The sequence below is a fragment of the Nasonia vitripennis genome, chromosome 2, assembly GCF_009193385.2.
Source record: "Nasonia vitripennis strain AsymCx chromosome 2, Nvit_psr_1.1, whole genome shotgun sequence".
In the NCBI taxonomy this organism is placed as follows: domain Eukaryota; kingdom Metazoa; phylum Arthropoda; class Insecta; order Hymenoptera; family Pteromalidae; genus Nasonia; species Nasonia vitripennis.
In genome coordinates, this window is record NC_045758.1 from 15,564,652 (window position 1) to 15,577,814 (window position 13,163).

Sequence of the window (13,163 nt, forward strand, 5' to 3'; positions counted from 1 at the left end):
CACACTGTTTCGAGTCCCTTCGATAGTCCTCGGGAAAGCGTCTTTGTTTTAGCGGGCCCGAGTTTTCGGCGGCGTTTAATCAGTAGAGCATCAGTTCTCGGCGACAACTTGTGAGCGAAGGTCACACAAGGACCTGATCGCTATGAGATTTCAATAAAGTCATAATATCTGATCAACAATGATTTCACAGTTTAGTTTTGAACCTTAATGTAGTCTTGTCCCATACACTAATTTTAATAAAATTTTGTTGCTGCTTTTGTTGTTTTTAGTTACTTTATAATTGTGAAATTTAATTTCGTCAGAGGCGTAATTCGTTTTTTTTCCCTCTAACTCGATTTCAACTTTTCTTCTCTTCTTTTACATAAATAACAAAAAACTTCGAATCTACCGATAATTATAACGACCATTCATCAATTAACGCATAAGAAAATTAATAGCCTGTCGCAAATGCTCTTAATGTGTCCCATACACTTAAACAATTTAATCCGTTCATATTTATTTACATAGCCATACATCACGTTATGAAAAAAACAAAATTGCACACATGTCGAGGAACCAACAAACATAGTTTTCAAACATTTTTCTGGCACCTTATTGCGTCAAACTATAACCCGGCCTTTCAGCGCACGCAGAAAAAAATTTCCCGCAAAACTGGAAGTTCTAAAACAAAATTGTTCGTCGGTCGCACATTTTTCTCACCGCGCATACCACGACCTAGTTTGCTCATTTTATACAAAATGCGCTTTGGGTAGAGACCAAAGAAACTTTGTAGGGCATGCTAATGAAACGTGCATGTGTTCGGCCATTAATTTACGGACTTTGGATCAAGATCGCCGCGTTCTCGGAATGTCATTGCGCGCGGCGTGTTTTAATGGTCGTACTGTTTAGTCGCTCGGAAATCGGGTGAGAAAAATGCGCGAGAAACATTCCACACACACACACACACACACACACACACAAAATGTGATGGCCGATACACGATATGGCATCAGGATTTGGCTTTCGACGTGGCTTGTTTGTGCCAGATTTCACGGGCCGTGCAGGGCTATCGAGAGCTGGGTCAAGGAAGCCCTTCGTCTCTCTCGTTTTTTTTTCTGCGATGAGACTGCGCGCGCTCGATTTCAGCCGTAAATCCGGGAATTAGCATAAACTTGAGCGGCGTTGACTCTATTAATCGGAAGTAAACCTCCTGCCCGCGCGATTCCTCGGGACGGGGGAACAAAAACAGAGTGGATGGAAATAGCGACGAGGAAGCCGGGCTTACGCTCTCTTAAAAGCTCGGTTGTCGCCGATCGATGGATTTCACTAATCTTGTTTCAATTATCTCTATTGTTTGAAGCTCAGGATTCTGATGGCTTACGGTTATGTAAATCACACTGAATTTTCGCCTCAGCCGGATTGATATAATAAGGACGAGTCGAGGTTTCATTCGATTGCTTTTTATTGCTCGGCTATTAGTCGGACCGTAGCCCTTAATTATCCTTGAACAGAAGGAGAGATTAAGACAAAGGAAGATAATAAATATTAATGCTCCCCCGCCGTAATTGCCGTCGAGTCCATCGCGCGTGTGTACCGGCGAACTGCGTCTTATTGAAACAGATCGTTCTCCCAGCGCGCTTTACCTCATAGTAGGGGATCATAAAACATAAAAGAAGCGCTCGCTTCGAAAAATCGCGCTTTCGGGCTTCGTTATTACACCTGCATCACGCGGGCGAGTAAAAATAAATTCCACAGCTGATGTTGATTTTCAAGATCACCCTTCGCAAGCTCGAGGCCAAAATTATTAAGCTCGAGTGGTCTTGATAGCAGCGCAAAATACAGGGGGAAACACGATCGATTTTCGTAACGACCACGCCGGGCTTGACATACTTGCACGCGAAAGGCGATGCGTTCAATTTCGAAGCTGCTGAAAAAATAAAAAAGAAAACACGTTCTCGAGCACCGTGACCTCAAAAGCATCATCTAATACACAAGCTCTCCCTCTCGCGCGAGCGCGATCCATTGTTCCGTCCCGGAGTGGATTACACGGGGCGGGCGCTATCCGCGCGCAATTTTACATGAAAATTCAAGCCAACAGATAAAAAGGCCAGCCGTGGCGATAAATCAGCCGCGTGCGCAGAGAGGAGAATCGCGCGCGGGAAAAAAGCCGCAAACTCCCGAGGCCGTTTCCACTTCACGACTTGAGTTACACCCGCAAAGCGCGAAAATAAGGAGAATACAGACTCGTCCAAAAGAGGCTGAGGAATAACACGCGCTCGTTTTTCGGAGCCATTCTCCTTCCTCGCCGCTTTGCCAAGACAATTCCGGGCGCTTCCTTTCCAGTTTCCGCGAGAGAGCTGGGGAGGAAACTATATAGCAGCGCGCACAGTGGAATCGTCTTGGCAGTGTCGTATAGGCATCGGTGTGGAAGCGCCTTCCCTCGTGGCTGCCCCTTTCCACTGTTCGTATTTCATTATCGATTCTCTGCGCGGGGCGGCCTTCGCAGCCGAACTAGGCTCTCTCTCTCTCTCTCTCTCTCTCTCTCTCTCTCTCTCTCTCTCTCTCTCTCTCTCTCTCTCACTCTCTTTCCTCGGCGGATGACGTTGCCGCGTGCTGCTGTTGCACGTCGCCGCAATTTCCACGCGTAGCCCTCTCGAGGCGGCCCTTCTCCCGCTTGAAAATAATAAGGCTGTTGTTTCGCGAGGCCTCGCGCGTATACTCCTGGAACAGCATAGCGGCTGCAACGACGCGCTGCTCCGCACATCGGAAGCCGGAAGTGGTAGGCACCTTCGAGTCCTTCGGCCGAACCAACATCACGTACGTAGAGAGTCGGGAGAGCTTTCGCTATGCGATAGCGTGCTGAATTTCTACGGACGCTATCGCGAGAGGCTCATTATTTCACTGCAGCCTGATGGGCCGAGCGGATAAGGTCTGTAACTGGGGAATGAAAAATCGCTCGCGCGGCTGAAATTAATATTTAAGGCGCCGCTCGATCTTCACGTGCGAGTACTGTTTTATTTTCTCGCTGTATATATAGAGGCGTCACGTTGCGGAGCTTTAAAAAGACCAGCTTCAACGCCGGCAAAACCTCGTTACTTCCAGTGAGTCGAGCTGTTTACTGGAAAATTATCTGTAACGATGTTACACACCAGCCGACCGCGAGACGAAACGCGATTAAAACACGCTGTCCGCGCGTAAACGCGTGTTCGTTAATTTTTTAAGCCCTTTATCCACGCGTGCGCGTGTGCACCTTAGCGCTTAAAGGCTAATAAATCTTTCAGGAGTATTTGAATAGTGATTAGGTACGCGAGGTAAAAGTGATTTCCACTCGGAATGTACTTTGAGCGCACCCCCCATGCCCCCCATGCGTATTTATGTGCGAGAGCCTATGCATATTTAAATTTTTCTGATAGTGCTGATAACTATGTATGCGCGCGGCTGTTCGCGCGCGCATGAATTTTAAAGACTTTTAAAGACCGGCGCTTATGTGGAATGCGCAAACAGAATACTTCATGCACGCGCTGAATTATTTCTCGTATTACAGGGTGCGGTGGCAGTAGCGGTGCGAAGAAAAAAAACGCTTGTAATGAAACAATTGCTTTGAATTCACTAAATTTTTTGTTAATCAACGCGCGCGTGTGTAACTACGATGCATAGTCATTATACCAAAGGAAAAGCCGCGCAGCCTCAAACAGCTTTTTCGGCCCGTACGTTTTTCTTCGCAAAAAATCTTCCAGCCGGCGCGCGGCTTCTTTATTAGTCATTTTATAACTCTGCCACTTGCGCTGAAGTATATTAAGCCTCGCATTATATAACGTCGTACGCTCGGAGCGTAACGAAAGTAGGAGAAAAAAGTTAATTTACTCGAGGGCAGCGAGCGAGCGGCTGTAGGTACAGGGCGCCGCGCATGCGGGCATCCTATTTCCACGGAAGCACAAAGGATTTTCCTCCCTGGACGCGCAGACATAGGCAACCCGATTGAGGCTCGCCGATGTAAAAGCGAAATTCGTATAACCGGTAGGTACACACGGGAGAGCGAGAGACCCTTTCACCTCGGGCTCGATTCTCGTCGAGGGCACTCGCGAAATCTAACACTATAGGCGAACCTCGGATTTTCGGCAAAAAGTTATGCGCACACTTCCTCTCCTCAAGAGAGTCGGGAGAAAAGAGGCGCACTTTCGAGTATTTATACAGTTAGTATGCTAACTATCAGACTCGAGTAAACTTTAAGATCGCTACGTGTAGTGGTCGGGGGGGGGGGGGAGGGGCTAACGAGAAGGAGCTCGGCGGCTGACGCCGTGGAACTGCAGATAAAGCTCGCTCGAGCTTTCGCGCGCGGGGAATTTTAAAGCCGCACGAGATGCAGCCGCTAAGCTCGCTAAGCTATACGTTCACGGATGGAAGGGCTGATTTATTCCCCCCCGCGAGATATATATGCGCGAATCTTTCTATACGTGACTCGCGCTCTTAATTAACGACGCCTCTACGCGGCTCTGCGGGTGCATGCTGTAAGTCTGCGGCGGCGCTTTTGAGAGCCGCGGAGTCTCGGGGGAGGATGATTCGCTGCGGCGTGCATGAAGAATATGAAGACACTGCAGGGCTGTTTGCCGTCGCGAAGTATATAATTAGACGATTGAGTGCCTTCACTCGCGGATTTCGTTCTGCATGAAATGAGCAGAGGTCGAGGGACAATTGAATCGGGCGGTTGGCTGCAGGTGATAAAAGTTTGCTCCGCGGGGATAGCTTTTCCGAAGCGGCATGAATCGATGCGTGAATTTTGACGGTGTGAGCTTTGATGCACGATGCCAGTTAGTTTGGATAAAACGTCCCTTTGAACATGTGAAACTGGTTCGTTAGCTCCTTTGTCGCGGATAAAAATGGTTCGTTTTCAAAAAGCGAGAATTCATGAGGAAATGCATTATTTTAATAAGGGAAATACCTGCGTCGTAACCATGCGTTATTCATGAGGAGGGACTTACGGATGCTCAGTAGAGAGCGCTTCGTTAGAACGGCCTCTTCTTCTCAAACAGATAATGGAATTAGAGCAATAAAAAGGATAATACAATCCATAAACCAATTTTACGATCGCGAGCTAAAAAGCTTCCCCGAGGGAGCGAAGGCATCTGTAAATCAAGAGTTTAATCCACTTAAGGGCCGGGAGTTTAAAAATTCGATATACCCTATAATATTAAATTAGATTGCATCTAATATACGCAGGTGTATGGGGAATTCTATTTTTCGATAAATTTGAGGGGCCTATACAACAGTGTCATAAGGTACTTTTTCGATGTTGGAACGTGGTTTTGCATGGTTCTAAACATGTACAATAAGAAAAAAAAAGTTGCGGGAGTGTGCCCCAACATTTGTTTTTTTCGGTTTCTCCAACCAGAAAATGGCATTTTTCCCATAGAATTCCCCATATAACGGTCAGGAAAGTCGCTCCTTTTCACTCATATTCTGTTGTGCCGCAATTAAGGAAGCAGTCCTCGGCTTTATGCCAATCGATTAAGCTTATCGAGTTTCCCGAGAGGCCTTGATGAGGTAACGAAGCTATCAACTTATCTTTTTACACATTTCCGAGAATCCCTAGCACCTCGTCATCGAAATATATTGTAGCCATTATACTTTCCTTCTCCGAGGCGGGCTTTTCTTTGTTCAGTCCATAAATACGTCCGTTCGGCCCCGTTGTCCCGAGAAAAAAATCGCATCTAACAGCCAACAAAAACGCGCCGTTCCCTTATCATCTCGAAGCCAATCGAGCGGTAAACGCGATACGATTCGCGAGCGCTCATCTCTTGCCGCGCAAATACAACGGTGCATATGTACAGTCGCCCTCATGCTTGCAGGCCCTCTCGATTCATCGATAAAATCCTTCCTCGATGCCCGAATAACGACAAAAAAAGGAGCACAATCATCCGACCGTCGAAAGCTCGGCGCACAGTAGCGTATGCTTACTTGACATGCTTTCGCCGAAATACACCCTGCGAAAGACTCAGCTGCAGCGTCAGCGGCTTTCGCGTGTGTATACGTATGTACGATACACTTGTGAACGGATTAAACAGTCGGAATCCTGCGGGCAAATGTCGACGCAATAAAGCTCGCGCGCGCGCGCAAGAGAAAGAGAGAATAGCTTTCGAGAGATAGCAGCTAGCTCGCGTGTGTTGCACAATGTGCAACGCGCGAGGGGATGAAAGAGAGAAAGGAAAACGACGCGGTAAATGAGAGGAAGAAAGCAGGGTTGCCCAGGCTTTGTGGGAGAAAAGGATTGTCGCGAGCGGTTGATTAGACTCGCGCGCGCGTGGAGCTTCTTTTTTCACTCTCTCGGCGCGCGTAGATGTATACACATACATATATAGCGCGTGTTCTCCCAGCAAGAAACGGGCCGTGAGTAACTAGTCTCCGGTGAAATTGAGATCGAGAGGCTTATTGTTCGGGATTTTTCTTTTCTTTGCCGAAAGTTTTTAGAATTCAAGTTCCCTTGCTCGCTCCTTTTTTTTATTTCAGGAGAGACGACACTTTTTGTGCGCAGAAAAGAAGAGTAAAAGTTTTTTTTTTCGGCGAGAAAAATCGTCCATTGTGTCGAAACTAATTTCGAGCGAGTGTACGGAGATGAAATGGGTCAGTTATCTGCGCAAGAATTAAAAAATACTTGGCGTGTGTATCCGCTTATTATTGCCTTGATTAAAAATGCTGCGAATATACAGTTGACATCTTTCGATAATCCGGCGTGAATTTTCGAAAAAGTCCTGCCCTGATGGAGAGATGGCATGTTTATGCATTATGCATAAAAAATACCTACGAAGGCGCAGTACGAAATCGGATATTCGTAAATAAATACATTCCATTCGGACTCCCCGCATAAACCCACTTTGGTATGTTTCTGGCCTAGTTTGCCTCCGTGTGTCAGAAGTTGGTTCCTACGTCATAGACTCGTCTAGCTCTCTTCAAGATAGAAAAATTATTCTGATACTATATGACCAACTTTTCGCATCACCAACATCATACATATGTAATGGTATCAAAGAAAAAATCCAAATCACATGCGCAATTCCGAAAAAGTATAGTCAGCAAATGATAAGACGAAAACCGCGATGTGAATACTCAAACCCTCATTAAACGCAAGTAATTAAGCACTCGGTTTCAACCGTATAATCGTTTTTACAGTTTTCGCAGGGAGGAGTTATCGGTGTGATTTATAGCCTCGCGGGTTATGAATTAAAATGCGACAAATTATGCAGAAGCCGCTTGAAGCTTCAGCCCGGGGCGGAAAATGTTTGTTACCCGGACAAGAACGCCGCTGCACAGTGAGAAACTTCGACTTTACGTTCTGAATGCCAAAGTAAGTGTGCTGCCGGTGTGAGAAAAGTTGGCACGAGTTCGACCGAACTACCCGTCGTGTGTCTCGAGTACGTGTAGATGCACCAGCACATATCAACAAACATGCGGCACGCGTCGTCGCGCTGCTCTCGGCGAGTTACTCGACAAGTTGATATTGGCCGTGTTATAGTCGCGGCGCGTCACTTTTTCAAACTTCATAATCAATCATCGGTTTGGCACACGCGCACTGACGCTTAGTGCTGCGCCGCCGCGCCTTTTTTACACACCCCTTTTTCAGGGAGCAGAAAACTAATACAAAGTAGCCGAAGTATCGATCGACGGGCTTTCAATCGAGTCGGGATTCATTATAAGTTCTTCTTTTTTACACCAGGTTTTGCGAAGTTTTACGACTAGTTGCCGTGATGCCTTTTGTGTTTTATTGGTAAACAGTGTCAAGTGTGATGCTCGAGATGGGGAGCTCAAACCCTACGGGAATGAGGTCAAAATTAAGGGTATCGATTTTTCGTCGGTTCAACGGCGAAATTCGAAACACTACTGTTGTATAGAAGCTGGCTGAGTAACCTTGTTGGCGGTGTAATGCGTATTTACGATTGTGGTTCTACCGGAATTGAATTTCTTGTTCGGAACTTTTCGTCGCTAACTGAATTTTCAGGTAATCATCGGACATTAACGGATTCGATTTAAATTCCGAAAGTCATTTGACTAATTCTACATACATTAAAATGGGCGATTTACATTCCAAACTTGAATCACGTGGCTTCCATACACCTACGCAAATTATCCGTCATGCTATATGTAATGCTATAAAAACTTGAAGAACTAGATACATGGCTAATTTAAATTTAGTGCCAGTTTCAATATATTATGATGTACGCCCGTTTTATCAATCAAACTTTTTACGATGTTCGACAAATAGGTCGACATTTCAATTATAGTTGAAATAAAGTTATATTTATGAGCAAGGCAAAAATACTACACTCGTTATGTACATAAAAAAGAATATTGCCCTTTTAATTGCTTAACATTAAAGAAACCACTATTCAAAAACATCTGATGCATAAAATTTGCAGTAATATTTTTCACAAGCCAATCAAGGTGGTTTGAACGAATGACTGAATCGCGATATAGTATATTATTCGTTAAAACATGCTGCGATTTCTATCGAAAACAATTTCAAAGCCGTTCTCCGCGGTATAGCGTAAAAAGATGATTCCAGAATTATCTCATTCCCGGACTGAACAAAAAACAGAACGGAATTAGTCGAATTTCCATATAAAGTGCAAAAACGGCGCCAGGTAATCGTAACAGCCGGCCGAACACGGATAGCCACGCTCGTACGTCCTGCGCGTGTTATATAATGCCAAAGACAAGCCGTCAGCGCTTCGCATGCAAAGTTACGAAAATCGAAAAGGACACAAGCTGACCTCAACTGACCCTGCATACGCGGTGCGCACTTTTAATTCCGGCGAACCACGGGAAAGAGAGGTCTGAAAAAATGCAAGAATTATTTATGGCCTCGTATTTCGCTGTCCCGGCCGCGCCAAGCGAAGTCGAAATAAAAATGCGACCCGTCGCAGACAAGAGGGCAAAAGTGCAAAAACGAAAAACAAAGCCCACGGAGAGCGCGAGAAAAATGGGAGAAGCGAGAGGAAAAGGAGGCCATGCAGCCGAGCGAACGAAGTGTGAAAGAGAGAACCGGCAGCACGAGAAGAGACGAAGAGGAGGGGAGAAAAATGAACTCACGGGGGTAAGAGGAATGCGGGATAATAAAGCCGCCAGTGTAAGTGTCTACGGAAAAAGGTGTGTACGAGTACGACTTTGAGATGTTTTGTTCGCACTGCACTGAGGAGGAGATTCGGTTTGACGACGTACTAAATTCAAAAATGAACTTTGCGAAAAAAAATGTTTGATTGTATGATAATACCCGCATGATGAGTATATAAACGCTGAATATCGGTGGATGTCTGTATGTATGACACTCGGGTGCAATTACCATGCAAATTGAATCGATTTTATGTTGGCTTCGTGTATCGAACGTTATTTGCTCTCGTTTGGCGAGCGTTAACCTTTGTTTAGAAAACTATTTACCCTTGTAATAATTGATAACCTCAAGCATTTATTTCCGTAAAGCGCAAACATCGTCTGGTTAAAAAGCGTGACTCCGTTGCAGTAGAAGTCCTCGGAAGCCCAAGACTGCGAACGCTCCTTGTGACAAAAAAACTGTGTCGTCTTACGCTCGATAAAGCTGAAAATATACACTTGCGCTAGTCGCTCGTTTAAACTTTAACGATACAAAGCAGTAGCAGTAGTGGAAAACGGAAAATCGGCTAGCTTGGATCCTGACTTTTTTTGACAAACTCGCAGCGACGACTTCTTCGACAAAAGACCGCCAAAAGACTGCGGACAAAGCGACTAGTCGAAGAAAAGCTGAAGCTGTATAGAGTCAAGAAAAGCTATATACCATACGAAACCTGTCGGCGATAGTCTCGGCCGCGCCCGCGCGCGTCTTGCGTTTTCTCTAAATTTCCCATTTTTCCAGCTGCGCGAATCCGTCGAATGTGCGCCGCAGCAGTTGTCGTTCGCGTGCAGCTGCAGTCGATGTTTTTTTCCCCCGACTGTCGCGCAAGCGTTTCGCTCGAGATTCCAGAGGCGCGGGCTTTTCAAGCGACGCAGCAGTCGACGGTATCGCGTCGCTGACCTTTGCTGTTTTTCTTTTTTTTCGCCCTTTCATTCCCTGGAAATCGGGTGCTCTCGCCACATTGTTTCCACTTCCTTTTGTTCGCGTGTTTTCTTCTATTCGTTTTTAATTCGCTTGCTTTGGAATAGCAGCTTTTCCTCTTCACGCTACTGATGAAAATGATTTCTGTGGACAACCGCGGGGATGGCCGAGTTTCTTTGCTATGGTGGGTGGAAGAGGCATACATTATATGCTGCTTTTTGATGCGACTATTAAAAACCTCGATATAAATAAATTTTAAATTAACAATCGAGAAATGATCAAAGCGAAATTTGTTGTGACGTCAATGTATATAGGATACACCAAAACGTTTACGTTCAAAAGAGTTTGCTGTTTTTTATGTCAGAAACGTTGCAAGCTTTGCTCGTCAATTTCATGAATATGTATATTGCGGAACAGATATTCTATCCGTCATATCCTGTCTCCAATTAAAAAAGCCTGCATAATTGAAAATCGCTTAATCTTCGAATGTAGGAGATATTCGCCCCGACGTACGTGAATAAATCCGTCGTATGAAAAATTAATTCAGCGTTTTACGTGTGTAGCGCTCAACTTTAGTTGGATTTTTTAACTTTTAAGTCTGGTATCAGATTGGACTACTTTAGCAGATTTTACGGACAGTAGAGCAATTGAGCTGAATTATTGTTAAACTAAAAATAATAATACGCTCTATTTATATCGTTTGTTAAATATATTTGCCGTAAAGCCACGATACTTAAAACATAAATAAAAGTTGAAAAATTCATGCACTTCAAACTATTAAAACAATACCTTTAATATTGTAAAGCAAAGGATAAACGATAAGCATTGAGAACGAGATAATGAATTTAGAATTAAATTAAAAAATCTTGATTCCTGAAAAATGTTGGTTCGCATTTGTCTTTCTGAAAAAGTGGTTTGACCTTAGTTCCAGTTCCGCAGGACGTAAACAAGATGAGATTGCAATGCAATGAATAATTAAAGTTTGCCTATACAGGCCAGTTTCCATCCGCCTTTATTATTCATTATATTGCTCTTTTAAATATTACACGCAGATGAGGGGCAGAAACTACTAAATTTTCCTGTCCATTTCAATACCTGAATATTCTAAATTTGTCCAACCACCGAAAAATAAAAATATCAATTCTAATGAATAAATTACGTTGACAAGTTTCAAGATCCAAACACACACACTCCGATATACGCATCTATACACTCAATCTCACTAATGTAGGTACTGTCGGTATCTGGGAAAACCACCATGCAACCCAATAGCTCGCGGTGAATTATAAAATCGTATGAATTTTTCAACATCGAATGACTCTAGAGGATGAATGCTTTTCGCATGAATTTATAATCGGTACGAAAGTCGATCGATACTTGATTCCTGATTCCCCGGGAAATACTTCCGCACGAATATTCAGCCATAAAATGAATAAACGACAGGGTTCAGATTATGGTATATACATATAAATGCGCTCTAAATCATAATCCCTGATGTGATGCGGGAGGTTCTTTCGTATCCCTGCTCATACATCGACACGATTGCGCGCAGGCAATCCCTCGTCACCAAAATATGTATACGTAGATCAATCAATTTATGTATTCCGAGACATTCGTCACTGTCAATTCTGGCTAATGCAACGTGCGACGTTGAAAGCAGGCGAATTTTTGTTGTACAAAAAGGGTATTGAAGGAGAATATCTATAAACATACACACGCACACGCACATATATGGTGCCTCCACCTATCCCCATACTACAGATCTGGTGTACATATAGGGTTCACGCGATATCGAGCGATTCAAAAAGCACACAAGGTCTCTCCGCAAGCTCCTTACAGTCTCGTTCTACGGATGCTTTGGGGAGGCCGTCAGCTTCCGGTTCGCGTGCGTTTCGGTGGAACTTTCGGTGGCTGTAGAGCCGATTCTCCGGAACGTTTCTCTCCACTAAGACGAGCCAACATGCACATACTCGAAAAGTGCTTAGGAGCAGCTGACGCGCCAGAGATGACTCTAAAATCTCTGCGATTTGCTTTAGCCCAGAGCCGTTTTCACGCTCGTCGCTGTGTGTATGATACGAGAAAGCTGTCGCTTGACACGAGTCGTCTGCAGGGAAATTTATCCGCGAGAGACATATGCCAACGCCGTACCTTATTCAGCCTGCAAGCGAAAGGTAGAATTTTCGGAGCTAGCGACAGACCTACGAGGGAACTAGGATACGATATATATCACCGCGGTCTACGGCTGTATGGCACAGCGACTTATTGATCTTCGGAGCTGAAGGCGTAACACATAGAGCGAGGAAGGAAAAAGAGCGTTTCGAGGTTCTATCGGCACTTTTGAGAGCGGGTGAAATTCGGTTGGGACTGATGAAAAGCTCTGCGCTGAGCGATTGCGAAGCATCTTCGTTTGATCAGTTTTGTAAGCATTTTTCATACGATACTTGTGTAAGAATATTAAATTACATCTTCAATTTTAATACTGCTCATTTTGCATGCACTTACTAGGTGTTCGAGCGTTAATTAATTCGTCGAAGTTGATGATATTAAAATCTCTATTACACGGAGATAGTATAAGCTGTTATACAAGCAGAAAATTGCTCTATTGTAAACTTAATTGTGTGTCCAAGTACTGAAAGGATATTTTGCAACTGACAAGATTAATTAATTTGTGAAACTGTTGTAAAAGCAAGCTTCGTTCGAATTTGCGTTTTACTATAATAAAGATGACTGCTATGATAATATTACAGAAATTTGAAATAATTATCTAAAAGAAGTTGTTAAAAACATTCATCGTAGACTTCTCCGAGAATTAATCACATATATTCAAAAATCAACGTTCTTTGTAGGTATCAAACAGAATTACTCATCATCGATTTTTATTCAAACATTCGAAAAGTTTATTTTTGAGTAAAATTTCTTTGCCGCGCACGGGTACCTGTAGTAATGAAAAAAAAACTTTTCGTCTCAAGTGCTTTATCAATTTTGCAGATATATATTTATTATGGATTTCCATGTGCGGCCTGCAGAAACTCAGCTGGAGTTTTAAAGTATACTCCAAAGATTTGAACTCGTCCCTCCGGGGAAACGTCTCTGTGAACTCGGCGAACGCCAAGCATAAAAAAAGGAA

The 13,163-nt window shown here is 44.1% G+C and overlaps 1 protein-coding gene across 1 annotated transcript in view; it reads left to right on the forward strand.

Moving 5' to 3' along the window:
• LOC100121351 (neuromodulin) overlaps positions 1-13,163 on the forward strand; it is a 60,576-nt gene that overhangs the window by 42,391 nt on the left and 5,022 nt on the right. The window lies entirely within an intron of this gene.